Source organism: Pristiophorus japonicus, chromosome 7 (assembly GCF_044704955.1).
Source record: "Pristiophorus japonicus isolate sPriJap1 chromosome 7, sPriJap1.hap1, whole genome shotgun sequence".
Taxonomy (NCBI): Eukaryota; Metazoa; Chordata; class Chondrichthyes; family Pristiophoridae; genus Pristiophorus; species Pristiophorus japonicus.
This window is the reverse complement of record NC_091983.1, coordinates 19,441,587-19,463,821: the sequence shown is the minus strand read 5'-3', so window position 1 is coordinate 19,463,821 and position 22,235 is coordinate 19,441,587.

Here is a 22,235-nt window from a genome sequence, read left to right as displayed (position 1 = left end):
TATGACATTCATTTGTAAATGACGAAAGAATAAAAGAGAGACCATATGGGACAAATGATTCCAGAGCTCTTCACCAACACTTCACAAGTTGCATGGCTAACATAGGAACATACAAACAATGACTGACAGGAAAAGACCCTCTGGTCCATCCTGCCTGTCCTTTGCAGATGTAATGCCATGTGCATCACAATGTAAACACTTGCCATCCCACCCAAAACCATGTGATCTGCTGGGAGAGGCGAGAAACCTGGTTAAAAACACCAGGCCACTTTGGGGAATAAAGATCTCTGAAGTTCCTCTCCCTTGGGGTAAGTTGCAGCAAGTAACTTTTAGGTGTTACTGAGGGAAGCCTTCAGATTCATGTCCGAGAAAAGGAGACATTGGACAAAACAGTGATCAACAGCAATATCTCTCCAAACAACACAAAGGAACATAAGATTGTTCCAAAGCACAGAAAGACTTATTGCAGAGCTCAGCCATGTGTCCCAGGAGGGCAGAGTAAAAGATTCAAGGACGTCCTCAAAGCCTCCTTGAAAAAATGTCACATCCCTAATGACTCTTGGGAATCCCTGGCCCGAGACCGCTCAAAGTGGAGGAGAAGCATTCGAGAAGGCACCGAACACTTCGAGTCTCTTCGTCGGGAGCACGCGGAAGCCAAATACAAACGGCGGAAGGTGCGTACGACAAACCAAGCACCCCACCAACTCGCCCCTTCAACCACCATCTGCCCCATCTGTGACAGAGTCTGTAGATCCGCATAGGACTCATCATTCACCTTAGAACTCGCATTAGTGTGGAAGCAAGTCATCCTCGACTCCGAGGGACTGCCTAAAAAGAGAATGGCTTTTGTAACACAATGTAAACACTTCCCACCCCACCCAAAACCATGTGATCTGCTGGGAGAGGCAAGAATCCAGGTTAAAAACGCCCGGCCACTTTGGGGAATATAGACCTCTGAAGTTCCCCTCCGATCCCCTTAGGGTAAGTTGCAGCAAGTAACTTTTAGGTGTTACTGAGGGAAGCCTTCAGATTCATGGCCGAGAAAAGGAGACATTGGACAAAACAGTGATCAACAGCAATATCTCTCCAAACAACACAAAGGAACATAGGATTGTTGCAAAGCACAGAAAGACTTATTGCAGAGCTCAGCCATGAGTCTAATTGTGGAAGACGATGATATAATCAATAAATATTGTGCATCAGTTTTTCCACATGTTGATGAGAATTCAGTAAGGAAACTGTTAGAGATAAATAACTACAGCAAAATATACAGCAACATATGGCAAATAACATTGATCCTCACTACTTACTCTACAGAACGTGTGCCTTCTAAATGTGGGAAATTGTAGACAATGATCTCCAAAGCCGTGGACATAACATCATAAGAACATAAGAAATAGGAGCAGGAGTAGGCCATTTGACCCCTTGAGCCTACTCCGCCATTCAATAAGATCATGGCTGATCTGATCATGGACTCAGCTCCACTTCCCTGCCCACTCTCCATAATCCTTCACGGACAGACCCCACCCGGGATCGGAGGACAGACCCAGCCCAGGAGCGGGGGAGAGAGAGCAAATGTGGTGGTGATTCCAGCCCCTGCGTCCTGCCCTGGACTGTAGCCTCATGACTTGGGCCTCCCAGCTGGACCTCCTGCGGCAACTGTGAAACAATCTCCCCGGCAGCTTGCATCGGACCCGCCGAAGGGACTCCGGGGGCCAGCATCAAACCGGCCGAAGGGATTCCGGGGCCGGCGCTGAACCGGCCGAAGGGACTCCAAGGCCGGCGTTCAACCGGCTGAAGGGATCAAGCTGCCGTAATTTCTTGGAGGGACCGGAATTCCTACTACTGACCTGCATCTTAAACTTTTAATCAATTTTTTAAACTTTTAATCAACTTTTAAACTTTTTAAACGACATGAGTAACTTTTTAAATAATTTGGAAATACTTTTAAACTTAAAATTTTTTAAAACAACTTGGAAACCTTGGAGAAACTTTTAGGAAACTTTGGAAGAAATTTCTTTAAACATCCCTCGGAACCACAGAGGACCTTCTTAATGCCTGCCCCCCAACCAAGTCTTGGGCCACCGACCATCAATGGCGCTACTCGGTGCCGAGCTGGTGGCCAACACCTCGCCATAGGTAGTTAGGCCTGGTCTCCAGTCGTCTTGGATCCCCTTGCCACTGGACCAAGACCTTGTTCAGCTAAGCCCGTGTGGTTGCCGGTGTGCAGCGGCCACCCCACGTTAAAAGAAGTCATGCACAGGCATCTTCCACTTCGTTAATATGAAGTTCGGGACCTGGAACATCAGGGCCCTCATGGACAATTCCAACAGCAACAGGCCGGAACACCACACCGCCATAGTTGCCCGGGAACTCAGACGTTTTGATATCAACATCGCCGCCGAAGCGAGACCCAGCGGACAGGGGATGGCCAGCTCAAGGAACAAGGTGGAGGTTACACCTTCTTCTGGAAAAGGAAACCAGAGGAAGAACGCCGCTTTCATGGAGACGACTTCACCGTCAAAAATGAGCTGGTCAACCGCCTCAAAGTCTCCCCCTGCGGGGTTAACGAATGCCTCATGACTCTTCGTCCTACCGTATCCCGGAACCAATGCACCACAGCCATCAGTGCGTATGCCCCAATACTCGATGCACGGATGATGCTAAAGAGGGTTTTTATTCCAACCTAGAGACATCCCTGTCCCGTGTCCCCACGGGCGACAAACTGAACCTCCTAGGTGACACAGACACAGCTCTCTGGGGAGGCGTGATTGGCAGAGAAGGCGTAGGGAAAGCCAACTTCAGCGGTACCCTACTCCTGACAAAATGTCTAGAACATGAACTCATGATCACCAACAGCCTGTTCCGCCATAGGGACAAATAAAAGGCATCGTGGCAACACCCTCGCTCCAAACACTGGCACCTGCTCAACTATGTCATCGTCCCAGCCAGGGATCACAAAGATGTGCGCATCACCCACGCCATGACAGGAGCTGATGACTGCTGGATGGACCATCGCAAATCCGATCCATCATCAACATTAACATAGCCCCAAAGCAGAGGGGACAGCAGAAGTAGTGCTGCAAAAAAGTCAATGCCGGGGCACTTAAAGACCCCAGCTAAGAAAGCCCTATACAGCCAGTGCCTCACAGCTAATCTGCCATGTGTTGATGACCCCGAGATGCTGAATGCCCACAGCGCTTGGTCTGCCCTCCAGGCCTCTATAACCAGTGCATGTGAAGAGACACTTGGTCACTTAGCCAGACACCACCAGGACTGGTTTGATGAAAATGATCAGGAGATCCAGGAACTATTGATCACAAGCGCAGAGCATTTCTGAGCCTCAAGCAACAACACAACTCGGGAGCAGCAAAGCAACGATACAGACAGCTCAAGGCAGAGGTCCAACAAAAAACCCGGGACCTAAAGAACAAGTGGTGGATGGAGAAAGCACAGGAGATACAACAACTGGCCGACAGCCATGATATGCGAGGATTCTTCATTGCAGTCAAGGCCACCTATGGTCCAGACTTCCAAGGCCCCATCCCGCCCCTGGCCAAGAATGGGGAAACACTCATCAAGGACACCGAGGCTGTCAGGGCCCGCTGGAAGGAGCACTTTGAAGATCTCCTCAATCGAGACTCTGCCTTTGACTCGCATGTACTTGACTCCATCCCGCAGCATGTGACACGCCACCACCTCAGTGAGACGCCAACGTTGCACGAGGTAGGCAAAGCCATAAAACAGCTCAAGAACAACAAGGCTACGGGTGCAGATGGATTCCCTGCTAAGGCGCTAAAGTATGGCGAAGAAGCGCTGTTGGCGCGGATACATGACCTCATCTCTCTCATCTGGAGGGAGGAGAGCATGCTGGGAGATCTCAGATGCAGTGATCGTCACCATCTTTAAAAAAGGGGACAAGTCGGACTGCTGCAACTACAGGGGAACCTCCCTGCTCTCAACCACTGGGAAAGTTGTCGCTCGAGTTCTCCTCAATCGTCTTCTCCCTGTGGCCGAGGAGTTCCTCCCGGAATCACAGTGTGGATTTCGTTCCCTACAGGGCACAACAGCTGCAGGAAAAATGCAGGGAGCAGCGCCAGCCCTTGTCAACCGTGAGGGTCTATGGAGCGTCCTCCTCCATTTCGGATGCCCCCAAAAGTTTGTCAACATCCTTCGCCTGCTCCACGATGACATGCAGGCCATGAGCCATACCAATGGATCCATTACAGACCCAATCCACATCTGGACTGGGGTCAAACAGGGCTGTGTCATCGCTCCAACCCTCTTCTCAATCTTCCTCATTGCCATGCTCCACCTCACAGTCAACAAGCTCCACGCTGGAGTGGAATGAAACTACAGAACCAGTGGGAAGCTGTTTAACTTACACCGCCTCCAGGCCAGGTCTAAGATCACCCCAACTTCTGTCATTGAGCTACGGTACGCGGACAATCCCTGCGTCTGCACACATTCTGAGGCTGAACTCCAGGATATAGTCGATGTATTCACCGAGGCGTATGAAAGCATGGGCCTTTCGTTTAACATTCGTAAGACAAAGGTGCTCCACCAGTCCTTGCTGCACAGCAGTGCCCCCGAATCATCAAGATTCACGGCGCGGCCCTCCACAACGTGGACCATTTCCCATACCTCGGGAGCCTCTTGTCAACAAAAGAAGACATTCATGCGGAGATTCAACACTGCCTCCAGTGCGCCAGTACAGCCTTCGGCCCCCTGAGGAAAAGAGTGTTTGAGGACCTGGCCCTCCAATCTACCACCAAGCTCATGGTCTACAGGGCTGTAGTAATACCTGCCCTCCTGTATGGATCAGAGGCATGGACGATGTGCAGAAGACACCTCAAGTCGCTGGAGATGTATCACCAACGATGTCTCCGCAACATCCTGCAAATCCCCTGGGAGGACAGATGCACCAATATCAGTGTCCTCATCCAGGCTAACATCCCCAGCATTGAAGCACTGACTACACTCGATCAGCTTTGCTGGGTAGGTCACACAGTTCGCATGCCAGACACGAGACTCCCTAAGCAAATGCTCTATGCAGAGCTCCTTCACGGCAAATGAGCCAAAGGTGGGCAGCGGAAACGTTACAAGGACACCCTCAAAGCCTCCCTGATAAAGTGCGACATCACCACTGACACCTGGGAGTCCCTGGCCGAAGACCGACCTCGGTGGAGAAAGTGCATCCGGGAGGGCGTTGAGCTCTTCGAATCTCAACGCCGAGAGTGTGAAGAGGTCAAGCGCAGGCAGTGGAAGGAGCGTGCGGCAAAGCAGTCCCACCCACCCCTTCCCTCCGCGAATATCTGTCCCATCTGTGACAGAGTCTGTGGCTCTCATATTGGTCTGTTCAGCCACCAAAGAACTCACTTCAGGAGTGGAAGCAAGTCTTCCTCGATTCCGAGGGACTACCTATGATGATGATGACTCCCTTATCACTCAAATATCTGTCTATCTCCGCCTGAAAAGACTGGAAAAGTGGAAAAACTGGGAAAATGTTGACAATGCCACTTGTGCTGTTTCTTCAATGTGTCCTCAAGCAAAGATATGTTGGACATTCTGGAGAAGCTCTGTGGGTATTCAGCCCCTGTGTTTACTGGTGTGTCACTCTCAGGACATGCAGCAGCCATTTCGTGTCTCCTGGTGCCAACTCAAAATAATCTCAGCGGTTTATCTGTGAGCCAGGTTTTTCGTGATCTCTTTGCTCACAAGCCCTGCCTGTTGTAAAGATGTTGTAGCCTGGAATATTTCGTTTTCCATCATGCTCAGGTTGTCGCCAGGTCGATCCAATGGATTACTACATCATACACTTGAAGCTGAATTTTGTGCTATGAACTCACTTGTTTTATTTCCTCAGCTGCGTGAATTTGTGTACAGAGCTCTGAACTGGGTCGCTCCCATCATTCTGCCCATGTGTCCTTCTTGTCTTCTCACATAGTTTGACAGTGCGGATTATACTCTCTCTTTCCCCCACCCCGTCCACACATTCTAACTAGTTTAAATAATTCCCCACTGCGCTATTTACCCTTTCTGCAAGGACACTGTTTTGATGATGGCAATCCCATTCGTTTTCCCTTCCCTGGCTCCAAACGTCGTCCCAATCTCCCAGGAAACTGAAACCCTCCCTTCTGTACCAACCTTTCAGCCATGTATCGACAATCATAATCTTTCCCTCCCTGTCTGGTCCTGTACACGACTGGGCAAGATTACATAAGAACATAAGAATTAGGAGCAGGAGTCGGCCATAAAGCCCCTCAAGCCTGCTCCGCCATTCAATAAGATCAAGGCTGATCTTTGACCCCAACTTCACGTTCGTGCCCGATCCCCATTCCCCTTGATTCCTCTGGAATCGAAAAATCAATCTATCCCAGCCTTTAATATACTCAATGACTCAGCATCCACAGCCCTCTGGGGCAGAGAATTCCAAAGATTCATCACCCTCTGAGTGAGGAGAATTCTCCTCATCTCAGCCTTAAAAGGACAGCCCTTTATCCTGAGACTGTGCCCCCAGTTCTAGATTCTCTAGCGAGGGGAAACAATCTCTTAGCATTTAACGTGTCAATCCTCCTTAGAATCTGAAGGGGGAGAAATTCAGTAGCGCCCCGTTTGGGGCACTAACATTTGCAATTTTGAAGATTTAGCGTCAGGCGCTAATGATTCTGAATTTCTACTAAATTGGACTTTAGCGCCCCAGGAAGGGAGTATGGCAGTAAATCAAGCACCGATGACCTTAGTGATGCACCATATGCTACCACCAGAGCACTAATGAATTTCAGGTGCAATGCATTCAGCAATGATACTTCCATTCTTCACACTGGCTCATTCCAGCTTTTAAAGGGGAGGTTGTATCAATGTGCACCTGCTAATTTTCAGCATTCCTGAATCTAAAGGAGACCTGCAAGGAAGTGAATCCCCTGATCGCAATGGCTGATCCAAGTCCCAGAGAGAGAGCTGGTCGCTTCACAGGCGTGGCATTGGAGGCATTGGTGGCTGGAGTGGAGCAAAGGAGGGAAGCACTGTTCCCGACCATTGGAAGGAGGCCATTGCCCCAGGTATTCAGGACAATGTGGAGGGAACGGGCTCAGGAGGTCTCGGCCAGCACTGTCGTGCATCACAGCCTGACACAGTGTCGGAAAAAATTCAACGACCTCAGTCAGGTGAGTACATGCCTACAATAGGAGGGAGTAGCAGAGGACAGATGGGGGTGATGTTCAGCTCCAACAGCTCTAAGACCAGGAGGAGCGAGTGTTGCAACTCATTGGGCAGCAGTTAGTGGACATCATGGCCATCGGCAATGCCAAACCCATTGGGGGCAACAATGGTATCCTCATGCCCTCTCCTTTTCTCATCCCACGTCCTCCTCATATCCGAAGGTTCACTTTCCAGCTCCCGATACTGTCTGCATTCCTTGCTCCATTTCGGCCCCCCTTCCCTCACCTTAACTCGAGTTTTGTGCCTTTATGCTTTCATATAATCAGCAACCAGGTGAGCAGCCAGTCCCTGAGGCCCCCAGTGAGTGAGGAAGGACAAGAGGGGGAAGAGCAAAGCACCGTGTCGCTGCATCTCCCACCCACAGGCACCACCTCAGATACTGGCACTACACGATCTTGGAGGCAAGTTTAGTAGAGGGGTCTGCACTGGGTGATGCACAGGGGATGAACGGGCTGCAACAAGGCCAGGGGGAAAAGGGTTGCTTGGGAGCTCGCTTCCCGGAGGGAGAGTTCACACATGAATTCTGCTGCACAGGATTCAGATGAGGACCTCGATGGGGAGGTGTTCACAAGAAGGGCGACGGCCATGCACTCGGAGATGTTATGTGCAATGGCAAGGATGCCCAAGAGTCTCTTGGCAAGGGTAAGGAGCACAGAGGAGTCCGCCTCCAGCATTGCACAGAGCTCTGTGCACACCATGAAGCCCATCATTGCCAGTCTGCAGAGGATGGTGGACTCCCAAAGAGACCGTGCGGATCCAGACCTCATGACGCTGATCATGGCTGATGTGGCAGCATCAATTGCATCATGGGTGAAAGCCACACAATGTCTTCGTGCTGTAATGCAGATAATGGTTGCTGGCCTGCAGTCTCAAACTGCTCTCATGTAGTTTCAGCTGGATGCCACATGTGCTCTGACTGCTGCCATTGTCGCTGATTACAGCACAGACAACCGGGGATTATACAGAGATGCAGCAGGTCAGCAATCTGTGCTCCAACAGAATGGTGGAGAGTGAAATGGGTCAAGGGAACAGGATCCTGCTGTCCTCTCTCAGGATGACAGCATTCCTACTCACACCACTGCCATTCCACCATTGCACTTGTCGGTAGCACTGAGGGTAGCAAGGGCACAGAATGTACTCTGGCTGGGGGACTTCAATGTCCATGAACAAGACTGGCTCAGTAGCACCACTACTGGCCGAGTCCTGAAGAACATAGATGTCAGATAGCACATAGCTGCGTCAGGTGGTGAGAGAACCAACACCAGGGAAAAACTGAGTTGACCTTGTCCTCACCTGTCGCAAATGCTTCTGTCCATGTCCACATTGGCAGCAGTGACCACCGCACAGTCCTTGTGGAGATGAAGTCCTGTCTTCACACTGAAGACACCTTCCATTGCGTTGTGTGGCACTACCACCGTGCTAAATGGGATAGATTCAGAACAGATCTAGTGGCTCAAGACTGGGCATCAATGAGGTGCTGTGGGATATCAGCAGCAGCAGAATTGTATTCCACCACAATCTGTATTCTCATAGCCTGGTGTATCCCTCACACTAACATTGCCATCAAACCAGGGGACAAACCCTAGTTCAATGATGAGTACAGAAGAGTTTGCCAGGAGCACCACCAGGCCGACCTAAAAATGAGGTGCCAAACTTGGGGAGCTGCAAAACAGGACTACATCAATGCTAAACAGCGGAAGCGGCATGCTATAAATAGAGCCAAGCGATCCTACAATTAACGGATCAGATCATAGCTATGTCGTCCTGAATGGTGGGGGGGCCATTAAACAATTAACAGGAGGAGGAGGCTCCATGAACATCCCCCTCCCTGACACAGTACTCACTCCCCGACACAGTACTCACTCCCCGACACAGTACTCACTCCTCGACACAGTACTCCCTCCCCGACACAAGTACTCCCTCCCCGACACAAGTACTCCCTCCCCGACACAAGTACTCCCTCCCCGACACAAGTACTCCCTCCCCGACACAAGTACTCCCTCCCCGACACAAGTACTCCCTCCCCGACACAAGTACTCCCTCCCCGACACAAGTACTCCCTCCCCGACACAAGTACTCCCTCCCCGACACAAGTACTCCCTCCCCGACACCAGTACTCCCTCCCCGACACCAGTACTCCCTCCCCGACACCAGTACTCCCTCCCCGACACCAGTACTCCCTCCCCGACACCAGTACTCCCTCCCCGACACCAGTACTCCCTCCCCGACACCAGTACTCCCTCCCCGACACCAGTACTCCCTCCCCGACACCAGTACTCCCTCCCCGACACCAGTACTCCCTCCCCGACACCAGTACTCCCTCCCCGACACCAGTACTCCCTCCTCGACACAGTACTCCCTCCTCGACACAGTACTCCCTCCTCGACACAGTACTCCCTCTCCCTCCTTAGCTCAGTGCTCCCTCCCCAATGTGTGGTTAATGCTCAGTGAAGCACCTCTCCTCAATAATGTTGCGTTTGCACAGTGGTTCACTCTGTCGTTAGAAGGGTTCTCCTCTCTGGGAGGAGCATTCTTTCTGTACTGGTGCCCTCCTTCAGTATACACCTCCTTCCTCAGCAGTTGGAAGTTCTCCATTTCTCACACCCGCTGACGTTTAGAGCCTTTCTGAGCGGACCTGTCGATTTGATTTCAAATCTTTGCCCAATTTCTTCAGCCAGTTGAAGAATCATTGGCAAAATTGTTGGTTGTGTAACCAATTGCTGAATATTTTATAAATATAATTTGCTCATAATATAGAATGATTTATTATTAAAACACAGTATGTTAAATTGTGTCTTTCTGTGTCCGGAATCTAGTGTTTCCCAAAAGGAGCAACAAACATTTTAATTAAATTGCTTTTATCTGTTGCTAAAAGTTCCTTTGAAACCCCAAGGTAAAAAGAAAGACTTCCATTTATATAGCACCTTTCATGACGTCAAGACGTTACCAAGCGCTTTACAGTCAATGAAGTACTTTTGAAGTGTAGTCACTGTTGTAATGTAGGAAGCGTAGCAGCCAATTTGGGCACCTCAAGCTCCCACAAAAAGCAATGTGATCATACCAGATAATCTGTTTCTTTATTGATGTTGGTGGTGTTATGTATGTAACTATGTAATACTTGCCACCAGAGGGTGCGACTGTTGGAGTCCTAATGGTCACCTGCACTTACATGCAGGGCCAGTACAAAAGGTTGGCTGCCAGGTTGTTTAGGCACTCTGGAGCTGTAATAAAGGAGATTAAGGTCACACTAAGTTTAGCTCACAGTACTCAGCCTTGTGGAATTCTTCTATACACAACAATTGGTGACGAGTAACTGAATACGAACCTTCACGCAACCATGGCTGCTGTTGGAATATTAGAGCGATTCGTAGAGGGTAATGATTGGGAAGCCTTCGTCGAGGGTCTCAACCAGTACTTCGTGGCCAACGAGCTGGAAAGAGACACTAATGCGGTCAAGCGCAGGGCGGTTCTCCTCACCGTCTGTGGGTCCAATATATACGGCCTCATCAAGAATCTGCTCGCACAGACAAAACTAATGCAGAAGGAATATACAGCGTTGTGCATGCTGGTTCAGGACCACCTCAAGCCGACGGCGAGTATCCTCTTGGCCAGGTATCGTTTTTACACGTACCATCGCTCCGGGGGCCAACACGGCGGATTATGTAGCCAACCTCTGACACCTCGCGGGACCTTGCGATTTTGGGGTTGCATTGGGGGAAATGCTGCAGGACTTTTTCGTGCTGTGCATCAACCACGAGGTCATTCTTCGAAAGCTGCTGGCTGCCGAAACCCTAGACCTGAGCAGGGCCATCGCTAGGCCAGGCATGCATGACCACGGACGATAACACCAAACAGATATCCTCTCAACATCGAAGTTCACCGGCAAGTACTCTGCATAAAATTACGTCGCTAGCAGGCCGAACTGCATATGGCAGGGCCTATCCGTCTGCGGTTGCAAGATCTGTGATGACTCAGAGTCCACCATCGGGGGTGAATGTGAATCCATTAGCATTGTGTTGGTGCTGCGGGGATAATCAGCGGACCCAACAATGTCGATTCAAGCACTACGTGTGCAAAGGCTGCGCAACAATGGGGCACGTCCAGTGAATGGGCAAACGTGCCGCGACACACCACATGGCAGAGGATGATCGATCTGGCACAGATCACGCAGCACAGGCAACTCAACCCGAGGAAGAAGTATATGGGGTACATAAGACCTTCACCACCAAGAGCCCTCCTATAATGCTGAAATTCAAATTAAATGGAGTTCCAGTATCCATGGAATTGGACACATGTGTGAGTCAGTCAATAATGAGCCAGGAGGCTTTCGAGAAACTTCTCTCTTTTAGTCTCCCTTTATCGTGATTCTCTTTTTGTCTTAATTCTGTCTCTTCTACAGACTGTGCCAAATATGGCTTTAACAATGAGAATCTGGTTCGTGGCTGTCGTTTGAGAAACAACTCTGCTGGTGTTCTACCAGTAGTTGTATGAGGAGTATTTCGATATGTAATCAAAAAATGAGCCAATTTGTGATCCAATGACAACTGTCGTTTCCTTGGATTTGGATCTAACAATTGTTTTATGAGGGCACGTTTGACAATTTGTACAGTGTGCTCTGCTGCATCATTCAAAGCAGGATGGTATGGTGGAACCTTGGTATGTTTCACACCATTTTTCCTCGTGAATTGTGCAAATTATTCTGAACGAAATTGTGGTCCATTATCCGAAACAATTTCTTCAGGGAGGCTAAATGCAGAAAATAATTTTTGTAAAATGTCCAATGTTTTACTTGTTGTTATTTTCCACATTGGAAACACTTCAACCCACTTTGAATGGCTATCAATGACAATGAACAATTGTTGTCTTTCTAACTCAGCAAATTCAATATGTAGCCTTTGCCACACCTTGGGAGGCTATTTCCATGGCTGTAATGGTACTGGTGGTGGTTGCTTGCTTACCGATTGACATGTCGTACACTGACTCACGATGTACACTATATCTTTATCAAGACCTGGCCACCATAAATAACTGCATGCAAAACTCTTGGTCAAGCACATTCCCAGGTGCTGGTCATGGAGGTCTCCTAATAATTTGGACCTGAATTTATTTGGGATAACCACTCGTGCACCCCACATAATACAATCTTTATCTATTGATAATTCATTCCTATGAATGAAGAATGGATGTGTATCTTTGTCTGTTACCTGGTTTGGCCATCCATTTGCAATATACTCATACACCTTTGACATCACTGGGTCACGTTTGGTTGCTCTACCAATCTCTTCAGCTGTGACTGGTAGTTCATCAATGTATGAAAAATAAAACACTTCTTCCCTATCAGTTGTAACCTGTGATGGGGAAGGCAATCGAGACATTGCATCAGCATTACTGTGATCAGCTGTTCGTCTGTATTCAATATCACATGAAAATGCTGATAAAATCAAAGCCTATCTCTGCATTCGGGCTGCAGCTAATGTTGGAACTGGGGACTTTGGATGGAGGATTGCTGCTAGGGGCTTATGGTCCGTAACGATGGTAAATTTACGACCATACAAGTATTTGTGAAACATCTTGACCCCAAAAATTAATGCCAAAGCTTCCCTTTCAATTTGAGCATAATTTCTCTCACTGGCACTGAGAGTGCGTGAAGCAAAAGCAATTGGTCTCTCCTCCCCACTACTTAATACATGAGAGATTACTGCCCCAACTCCATACGGAGAGGCATCACATGCTAGCTTAATCTCCTTAGATATGTCATAGTGAACTAACATGGTGCTCTCTACCAATTTGCTTTTACACTCCTTGAATGCTGAATCGCAGTCTTTTGACCACTGCCAATGGACCTGTTTTTTCAAAAGTTCATTCAGTGGATGTAATACTGTAGCCTAATTTGGTAGGAACTTCCCATAATAGTTCAAAAGAACCAAGAATGAACGAAGTTCAGTGACATTCCTGGGAGTGGGTGCATTTCTAATTGCATCCAATTTTTCCATGGTTGGATGTAAACCATCTTTGTCGACTCTGTACCCTAATTACAAACTCCACTGAGTTTTTAAATAACTCACACTTACGAGCAGATACTCATACTCTGTGCTTCTCTAGCCGTTTGAGGACTTCATTCAATATTTTATGATGAATTTGCCTATTTGGTGCTGAAATTAGTATGTCATCCAAATAACATACTATCCTTTCAATACCTTGCAAAATCTGGTTCATCAGCCCTTGGAATATGGCAGGGGCGGAAGACACTCCAAACGGTAACCTATTAAATTGATATAGGCCTAGATGAGTATTTACAGTCAAACATGACTTGGACTCCTCATCTCGTTCAAGCTGTAAGTAGGCATTCGTAAGATCCAGTTTTGAAAAGATCTGACCACCTGCCAGTGTTGTGAACAAATCTTCTATATTCGGCAATGTATTGGGAACATTACTCTCTAGAACCTGGTTTACGGTTACGTTATAATCACCACACAATCTTACTTTACCATCAGACTTATGTACAACAACAATGGTGTAGCCCAATTACATCGATCTATCTTACATAGAAACATAGAAAATAGGTGCAGGAGTAGGCCAGTCGGTCCTTTGAGCCTGCACCGCCATTCAATGAGTTCATGGCTGAACATGCAACTTCAGTACCCCATTCCTGCTTTCTTGCCATACCCCTTGATCCCCCTAGTAGTAAGGACTTCATCTAACTCCTTTTTGAATATATTCAGTGAATTGGCCTCAACAACTTTCTGTGGTAGAGAATTCCACAGGTTCACCACTCTCTGAGTTTCTCCTCATCTCGGTCCTAAATGGCTTACTCCTTATCCTCAGATTGTGACCCCTGGTTCTGGACTTTCCAGACATTGGGGACATTCTTTCTGCATCTAACCTGTCCAAACCTGCCAGAATTTTAAACGTTTCTATGAGATCACCTCTCATTCTTCTGAACTCCAGTGAATACAAGCCCAGTTGATCCAGTCTTTCTTGATATGTCAGTCCCGCCATCCCGGGAATCAGTCTGGTGAACCTTCGCTGCACTCCCTCAATAGCAAGAATGTCCTTCCTCAAGTTAGGAGACCAAAACTGTACACAATACTCCAGGTGTGGCCTCACCAAGGCCCTGTACAACTGTAGTAACACCTCTCTGCCCCTGTACTCAAATCCCCTCGCTATGAAGACCAACATGCCATTTGCTTTCTTAACCGCCTGCTGTACCTGCATGCCAACCTTCAATGACTGATGTACCATGACACCCAGGTCTCGTTGCACCCGTCCTTTTCCTAATCTGTCACCGTTCAAATAATAGTCTGTCTCTCTGTTTTTACCACCAAAGTGGATAACCTCACATTTATCCACATTTTACTTCATCTGCCATGCATTTGCCCACTCACCTAACCTATCCAAGTCACTCTGCAGCCTCATAGCATCCTCCTCGCAGCTCACACTGCCACCCAACTTAGCGTCATCCGCAAATTTGGAGATACTACATTTAATCCCCTCGTCTAAATCATTAATGTACAATGTAAACAGCTGGGGCCCCAGCACAGAACCTTGCGGTACCCCATTAGTCACTGCCTGCCATTCTGAAAAGTACCCATTTACTCCTAATCTTTGCTTCCAGTTCTCAATCCACTACCCCCAATCCCATGTGCTTTAACTTTGCACATTAATCTCATTACAAATAATGTTCTCAGTCTCTAGTCTTTTGAGTTCTTGCTCAACTTTCTCCTTGAGTGCATATGGTACAGAACATGGCTTGTAGTAAACCGATCTAGCGTCCTTCTGTACCCTGACACTCACCTTGAAGCCTTGGATCGGACTGCCCGTTTCGCAGAACAACTTCGGATAATGCTTGATAACCTCTTCCGTTGATGAAAATCTCACCTCCACAGAAAATCTTACTCCAATCCAGCTTCAGTGAGCTCAAGTAAGGCAGTCTTGTCTCCTTTCACTACTATTAGAGGCAAGTTCTGAAATTGATCTTTATATTTCACCGGTACAGTGATACGGCCTACTACAGGAATTTTCTCTCCCGAGTAGCCTCGCGGCTCTATCTTGGATTTCTCCAGTTGGAAATCACGCAATTTGTCGCGATATAGTGACTCCGGTACTACACTCATGGAGGCACCCGTGTCAATTTCCATAGGTATCTTGAATCCCGCAACATCTATGTGGATTTTGATGCTTTCCGAATCGCTGTCCGTTAACCTCATGCTCCTGATGACGTGTAATTCTAACATCTCCTCGTCCTGTTGTTGTTCTTCCATGTTATGAAGTCTCTTTGGATTTCTACTCATAGCTTTAAAAACTGGTTTACCCTTCAGTCGGCATGCCTTCGCAAGATGCCCAGTCTTTCTGCTGAAGAAACACTCTGCCTTCACGTATGGACAACTTTGAGCAATGTGTTGTCCCAGGCACCTATAGAACGACTTCGACGCTCTGTTAGAATTTCCAGTTTCTGAGACTTTAGGCCATGGCTGTCTTTTACTTTGAACCTGCAGGTGATTTACCTCGGTTGACTGACAACCGTAATAATTATTTAATTCTCGGGAATATTGTTCGGCCATGCTCATCGACCTCGCTGCCTGACAAGCAATCTCAAAAGTTAAGTCATCTGTCGTCAATAACTTCCTTCTGATCACATCATTTTCACCCCACAAACAAAACGATCCCGTAATGCTCGGTTTTGAAAATTTCCAAAATTACAGTGTATCGATAGCTTTTTTAATGCTATGATGTCATCAGCGATACTTTCATCCGCCTTTTGATTCTGAATCCCGAAACGATAGCTTTCAGCAATTTCTTAACGGTTTGGGGTTATAGTGCTGCTCCAGCTTCATTAAAATCTCTTTAAGCGTTGTGTCCTTTGGCTCGTCAGACACAAGCAGATTTACAAGGGTTTCGTATAATGCCAGACTTGCCACTGGTAAGAAGATCACTTTCTTACGTTCCAAAACAGGTTGGTTCTAGACTGCATTGTCTGGATCTTCGATTATGTTATTTGCAGTGAAATACATTTCTAGCCGATCCACATACGCTTTAAAACGTTCCTGGTCGTGTCTATATTCACCCAAATATCCGATTACACCTGCCATTTTTAATCTCTAGCTGTTCATACCATGTGTTGTTTTTTACCTCGGATTTTGTAGCTTTTTTTTCAAAGACAGAAACTTCCAAAGTCTTCTGTTGGCTGGCTGAATCCTTCACCAACAAAATTTAAGCTTTAAACATCCGAAAAATCTCCCATCTCGCCGCCAAATGTGATATCTTCACAGAGCACAGCACACACAGCTTCCTACCAGGCAGGCTGCACTCTCGGAACTCTCTGCAAAGCTGCCTGTTGTTTAACGATTAACTATGCAGCTGCAGTACACAATACGTCCACATCCACAGTGTGGAGCTACAAGCATTACAAGCTTACAGACATTACATTGTCGAACCCAAAGGGGGAATTCAACAGAGACAATGGCTAGCTAAACGGCGATTCATGCCATCATAATGGACAATGCGGCCAGTAATGGGGCCATCAACATCTGTTAATGGTGCGCTTAAAGACAGTTAAAGAGACAGTCAGAGACGATCGACTGGTAATGGACCTTTTGTTTCCAATAATGGGGCCTCCAGCTAATGCTGGAGGTGTAGAGGCAAACACCCAGCCAGAGCTTGCAGGTATCAGCAATATACCTGCAGAAACTGCAACGTCAATGGTCACTTGGCGCGTATGCGCAGGAAGCCTGCAGCCAGGTTGATGTACGAGGAGGACGGGCCCGATGTAAGCCCGACGAGGCCAAATGAATACTGGGGGAAATCGCTGGAAGCTGAAGTTCAGCGAGTTCATGTGGAGCACATATACAGTTCTTATACCAGGACTCCACCGCTAATGATGAAAGTGCTCCTCAATGGCATCCCATTATTAATGGAGTTAGACACAGGGGGTAGCCAGTCCCTGATGGGTATCAAACAGTTTGAAAGGATGTGGGTGTCCAAGGCCAGGAGGCCAAAATTATTGCTGATTAACGCACAGTTACGGCCATATACAAAGGAGATCATTCCGGTGCTAGGCAGCGCCACGGTAGTCATGACCCACAAAGATTCGGAGAACAGGTTGCCACTCTGAATTGTCCTGGGGACGGTCCCGCACTACTGGGGAGGAGTTGGCTTGCTGTCATGAACTGGAAATGGGGCGATGTCAATGCAATTTCTTATGTGGAGCGAGTATCATGCTCACAGATCCTGGACAAATTTGACTCATTATTTCAACCCGGCATCGGCACTTTCATGAGGGCCAAGGTAGTGATTCACATAAACCCGGACGCCAGGCCAGTACACCACAAGGCCAGAGCGGTGCCGTACGCGATGCGGGAAAAGATAGAATGCGAATTGGACCGCCTGCTGAGGGAAAGCATCATCTCGCCAGTCGAATTCAGTGACTGGGTGAGCCCGATCGTACCGGTAAGGCGGATGGGTCGGTCAGGATATGTGGCGATTACAAGGCCACCATCAATCGGGTGTCACTCCAAGACCAGTACCTGCTACCGAGGGCGGAGGACCTCTTTGCGACGCTATCCGGTGGCAAACTTTTTCAAAATTGGACCTGACCTCAGCTTATATGACCCAGGAGCTGGCGAGTGAGTCGAAGAAGCTGACCACCATCACAACACCGAAAGGGTTGTTTGAGTATAACAGATGTTCGTTCGGGATTCGTTCGGCCGCCGCGATCTTTCAGCGAAATATGGAAAGCCTCCTCAAGTCGATTCCAAGGACAGTGGTTTTTCAAGGCGACATCCTCATCACGGGTCACGATATTGAAGAACACCTCAACAACCTGGAGGAGGTGCTACGCAGATTGGACCGGGTAGGGCTGCGACTGAAAAAGGCGAAGTGGATCTTCTTAGCTCCAGAGGTAGAATTCCTCGGGAGGAGGGCAGCAGCAGATGGGATCAGACACACTGCGTCCAAAACTGAAGCGATCCAGAGAGCACCCAGACCCCGTAACATGACGGAGCTGTGTTCGTTCCTGGGGCTCCTGAACTATTTTGGTAACTTTCTTCCCAAATTGAGCACACTGTTAGAACCGCTACATGTGCTCCTATGCAAAGGTCGCAATGGGTCTGGGGGGACAGCCAGGAAAGAGCTTTTGATGGAGCATAACAGCGTGCTCTAACAAACTGTTAACGTTATATGACCCGTGTAAGAAACTTGTTCTAACGTGCAATGCTTCGTCCTATGGGGTTGGTGTGTGTTGCAGCATGTGAATGCCAATGGTCAGTTTCAACCGGGAGCTTATGCCTCCAGGAGTCTGTCCCAGGCAGAAAGGAGCTACGGGATGGTCGAAAAGGAAGCGCTAGCATGTGCATATGCAGTAAAAAAAATGCACCAGTACCCGTTTGGCAGGAAATTTGAGCTGGAGACAGATCACAAACCCCTAACGTCTCTTTTAGCTGACAACAAGGCCATAAATGCGAATGTATCGGCCCGCATACAGAGGTGGGCACTCACGTTAGCCGCCTATGACTATACAATCCGGCACAGACCGGGCACTGAAAACTGCGCCGATGCACTCAACAGGCTCCCACTAGCTACCACTGAGGGGGCAACTGAGCATGATGCTGAGATGGTCATGTCTGTTGAAGCTTTCGAAAGCGAAGGCTCACCTGTGACAGCCCGTCAGATTAAAGTCTGGACAAATAAAGACCAGTTACTGTCTTTAGTTAAGAAATGTGTCCTGAATGGGGACTGGGCAGTGTCAGAACGGCACCGTTCAAGCTGGCCTCAAACGGCCAGGTGGAACGAGCAGTGCAGATAATCAAACAGGGGAGGCTTAGAATCCAAGGGGGTTCCCTACAAAGCCGCTTATCACGCCTCCTGTTGGCCAATAGATCCCGACCACACTCGCTCACAGGGGTTCCACGCACAGAGCTGCTAATGAAAAGTATGCTCAAAACCAGGTTATCTCTCATACACCCTACTATGAAAGAAATTGTTGAGAGCAGGCGTCAGTCACAATGTGACTACCATGACAGGAATGTGAGGGCGCGATGTATTGATGTCAATGACCCTATTTTTGTCCTTAATTACGCTGCAGGGCTCAAATGGATTGCAGGCACTGTGATTGCCAAAGAAGGGAATAGGGTTTTGGTAGTTAAACTTACCAATGGACAAATCTGCCGCAAACACGTGGATCAAACTAAAAGGAGGTTTAGCAACCCCATAGAAGAAGCAGAGGAAGAACACGATGTAGAGTTTACTCCACCACAGGTGACCGAACACCGGAACCAAGTGGAGGAGAGCCCAGTCACTGTGGGCAGTCCGGACAGGCCTGAGGCACCGCAAACAGCAGACACTCAGGCCAGCGCCCAACAACCGGAGCCCCAACTCAGGCGCTCTACAAGGGAGCGTAAACCACCAGAGAGACTTAACCTGTGATCCGAATAAGACTTTGAGGGGGTGGTGATGTCATGTATTCAACTATCATTGTAACCCATGTAAGCTTATGCTTACCTAAGTTATACACCTTGAGAACATTGACCACAAGGGGGTGAACTTGTGGGAGACACTCCTAACCTGGACTTTCAGATATAAAAGGGGAAGCTCCACCCAGCTTCATCACTTGAGGTTTTGTTAATAAAGGTAACTGGTCACAGAGTGACCTTCTCTCAAGTATGGGCCTCGTGTGCATTGATACTGTATAGTAAGGACATATCAGTTACGATTAGCCGAGTCTCACTACAGGCCCAGTACCCGCTGCCCAAGGCAGATGACCTGTTCGCAACTTTAGCGGGGGAAGCTGTTCACCACGTTGGACCTAACCTCCGCCTACATGACACAGGAGCTGGCTGAATCTTCGAAAAGACTGACGTGCATCAACACACACAAAGGCCTGTTTATATACCACAGGTGCCCTTTCGGGATACGCTCGGCTGCAGCGATTTTCCAAAGAAACATGGAGAGTTTGCTGAAATCTGTTCCACGTACTGTTGTGTTTCAAGATGTCATCCTGATCACCGGTAGTGACACCATCGAAAACTTACACAACCTGGAAGAGGTTCTAATCACCTTGACAGAGTGGGAGTCAGGCAGAAATGCTCCAAGTGTGTTTTTCTGGCGGCAGAAGTCGAATTTTTAGGGAAAAAGATCGCAGCAGACTGCATCAGGCCCACGGACTCAAAGACAGAGGCCATCAAGAATGCACCCAGACCAAAGAATGTGATGGAGCTGCGTTCCTTCCTGGAGCTCCTCAACTATTTTGATCACTTTCTACTCGGGTTGAGCACTTTGTTAGAGCTATTGCACATGTTACTATGTAAGGGTGACGACTGGCTTTGGGGCAAATCTCAAGACACAGCCTTTGAGAAGGCCAGGAACCTGTTTCGTTTAAATAAGTTACTTGTACACTACTACCCATGTAAACGTTCAGTGCTAGCTTGTGACGCCTCATCGTATGGGGTCGGCTGTGTGTTACAGCAAACCAATGTATCGGGCAACCTCCAACCAGTTGCATACGCGTCTCGAAGTCTGTCTAAGGCTGAGAGAGCCTATAGTATGATTGAGAAAGAGGTATTAGCATCTGTATATGGGGTTAAGAAAATGTACCAATACCTATTTGGACTTCGGTTTGAGCTTGAAACTGACCACAAGCCGCTCATTTCGTGTTCTCAGAGAGCAAAGGTATAACCACCAATGCTTCGTCCCGCATCCAAAGATGGACAGTAACATAAGAACATAAGAACATAAGAAATAGGAGCAGGAGTAGGCCATATGGCCCCTCGAGCCTGCTCCGCCATTTAATAAGATCATGGCTGATCTGATCATGGACTCAGCTCCACTTCCCTGCCCGCTCCCCATAACCCCTTATCGTTTAAGAAACTGTCTATTTCTGTCTTAAATTTATTCAATGTCTCAGCTTCCACAGCTCTTTGAGGCAGCAAATTCCACAGATTCACAACGCTCTGAGAGAAGAAATTTGTCCTCATTTCTGTTTTAAATGGGCAGCCCTTTATTCTAAGATCATGCCCTCTAGTTCTAGTCTCCCCCATCATTGGAAACATACTCTCTGCATCCACCTTGTCAAGCCCCCTCACAATTTTATACGTTTCGATAAGATCACCTCGCATTCTTCTGAATTCCAATGAGTCGAGGCCCAACCTACTCTACCTTTCCTCATAAGTCAACCCCCTCATCCCCGAAATCAACCTAGTGAACCTTCTCTGAACTGCCTCCAAAGAAAGTATATCCTTTCATAAATATGGAAACCAAAACTGCACACAGTATTCCAGGTGTGACCTCACCAATAACTTACATAGCTGTAGCAAGACTTCCCTGCTTTTATACTCTATCCCCTTTGCAATAAAGGCCAAGATACCATTGGCTTTCCTGATCACTTGCTGTACCTGCATACTGTCCTTTTGGGTTTCATGCACAAGTACCCCTAGGTCCCGCTGTACTGTGACGCTTTGCAATCTTTCTCCATTTAAATAATAACTTGCTCTTTGATTTTTTTCTGCCGAAGTACATGACCTCACACTTTCCAACATTATACTCCATTTGCCAAATTTCTGCCCACTCACTTAGCCTGTCTATGTCCTTTTGCAGATTTTTTGTGTCCTCCTCACAAATTGCTTTTCCTCCCATCTTTGTATCATCAGCAAACTTGGGCTACGTTACACTCAGTCCCTTCTTCTAAATCGTTAATATAGATTGTAAATAGTTGGGGTCCCTGCACTGATCCCTGCGGCACCCCACTAGTTACTGGTTGCCAACCAGAGAATGAACCATTTATCCCGATTCTCTAACAGAAAACAGTTAGCCAAACCTCTATCCATGCTAATATATTACCCCTGGATACAGAACTGGCTAAGTGACAGGGGTCAGAGAGTAGTGGTGAACGGTTGTTTTTCGGACTGGAGGAAGGTATACAGTGGTGTTCCCCAGGGGTCGGTTCAAGGACCACTGCTTTTCTTGATATATATTAATGATTTGGAAGTACAGGGCACACTTTCAAAATTTGCAGATGACAAAAA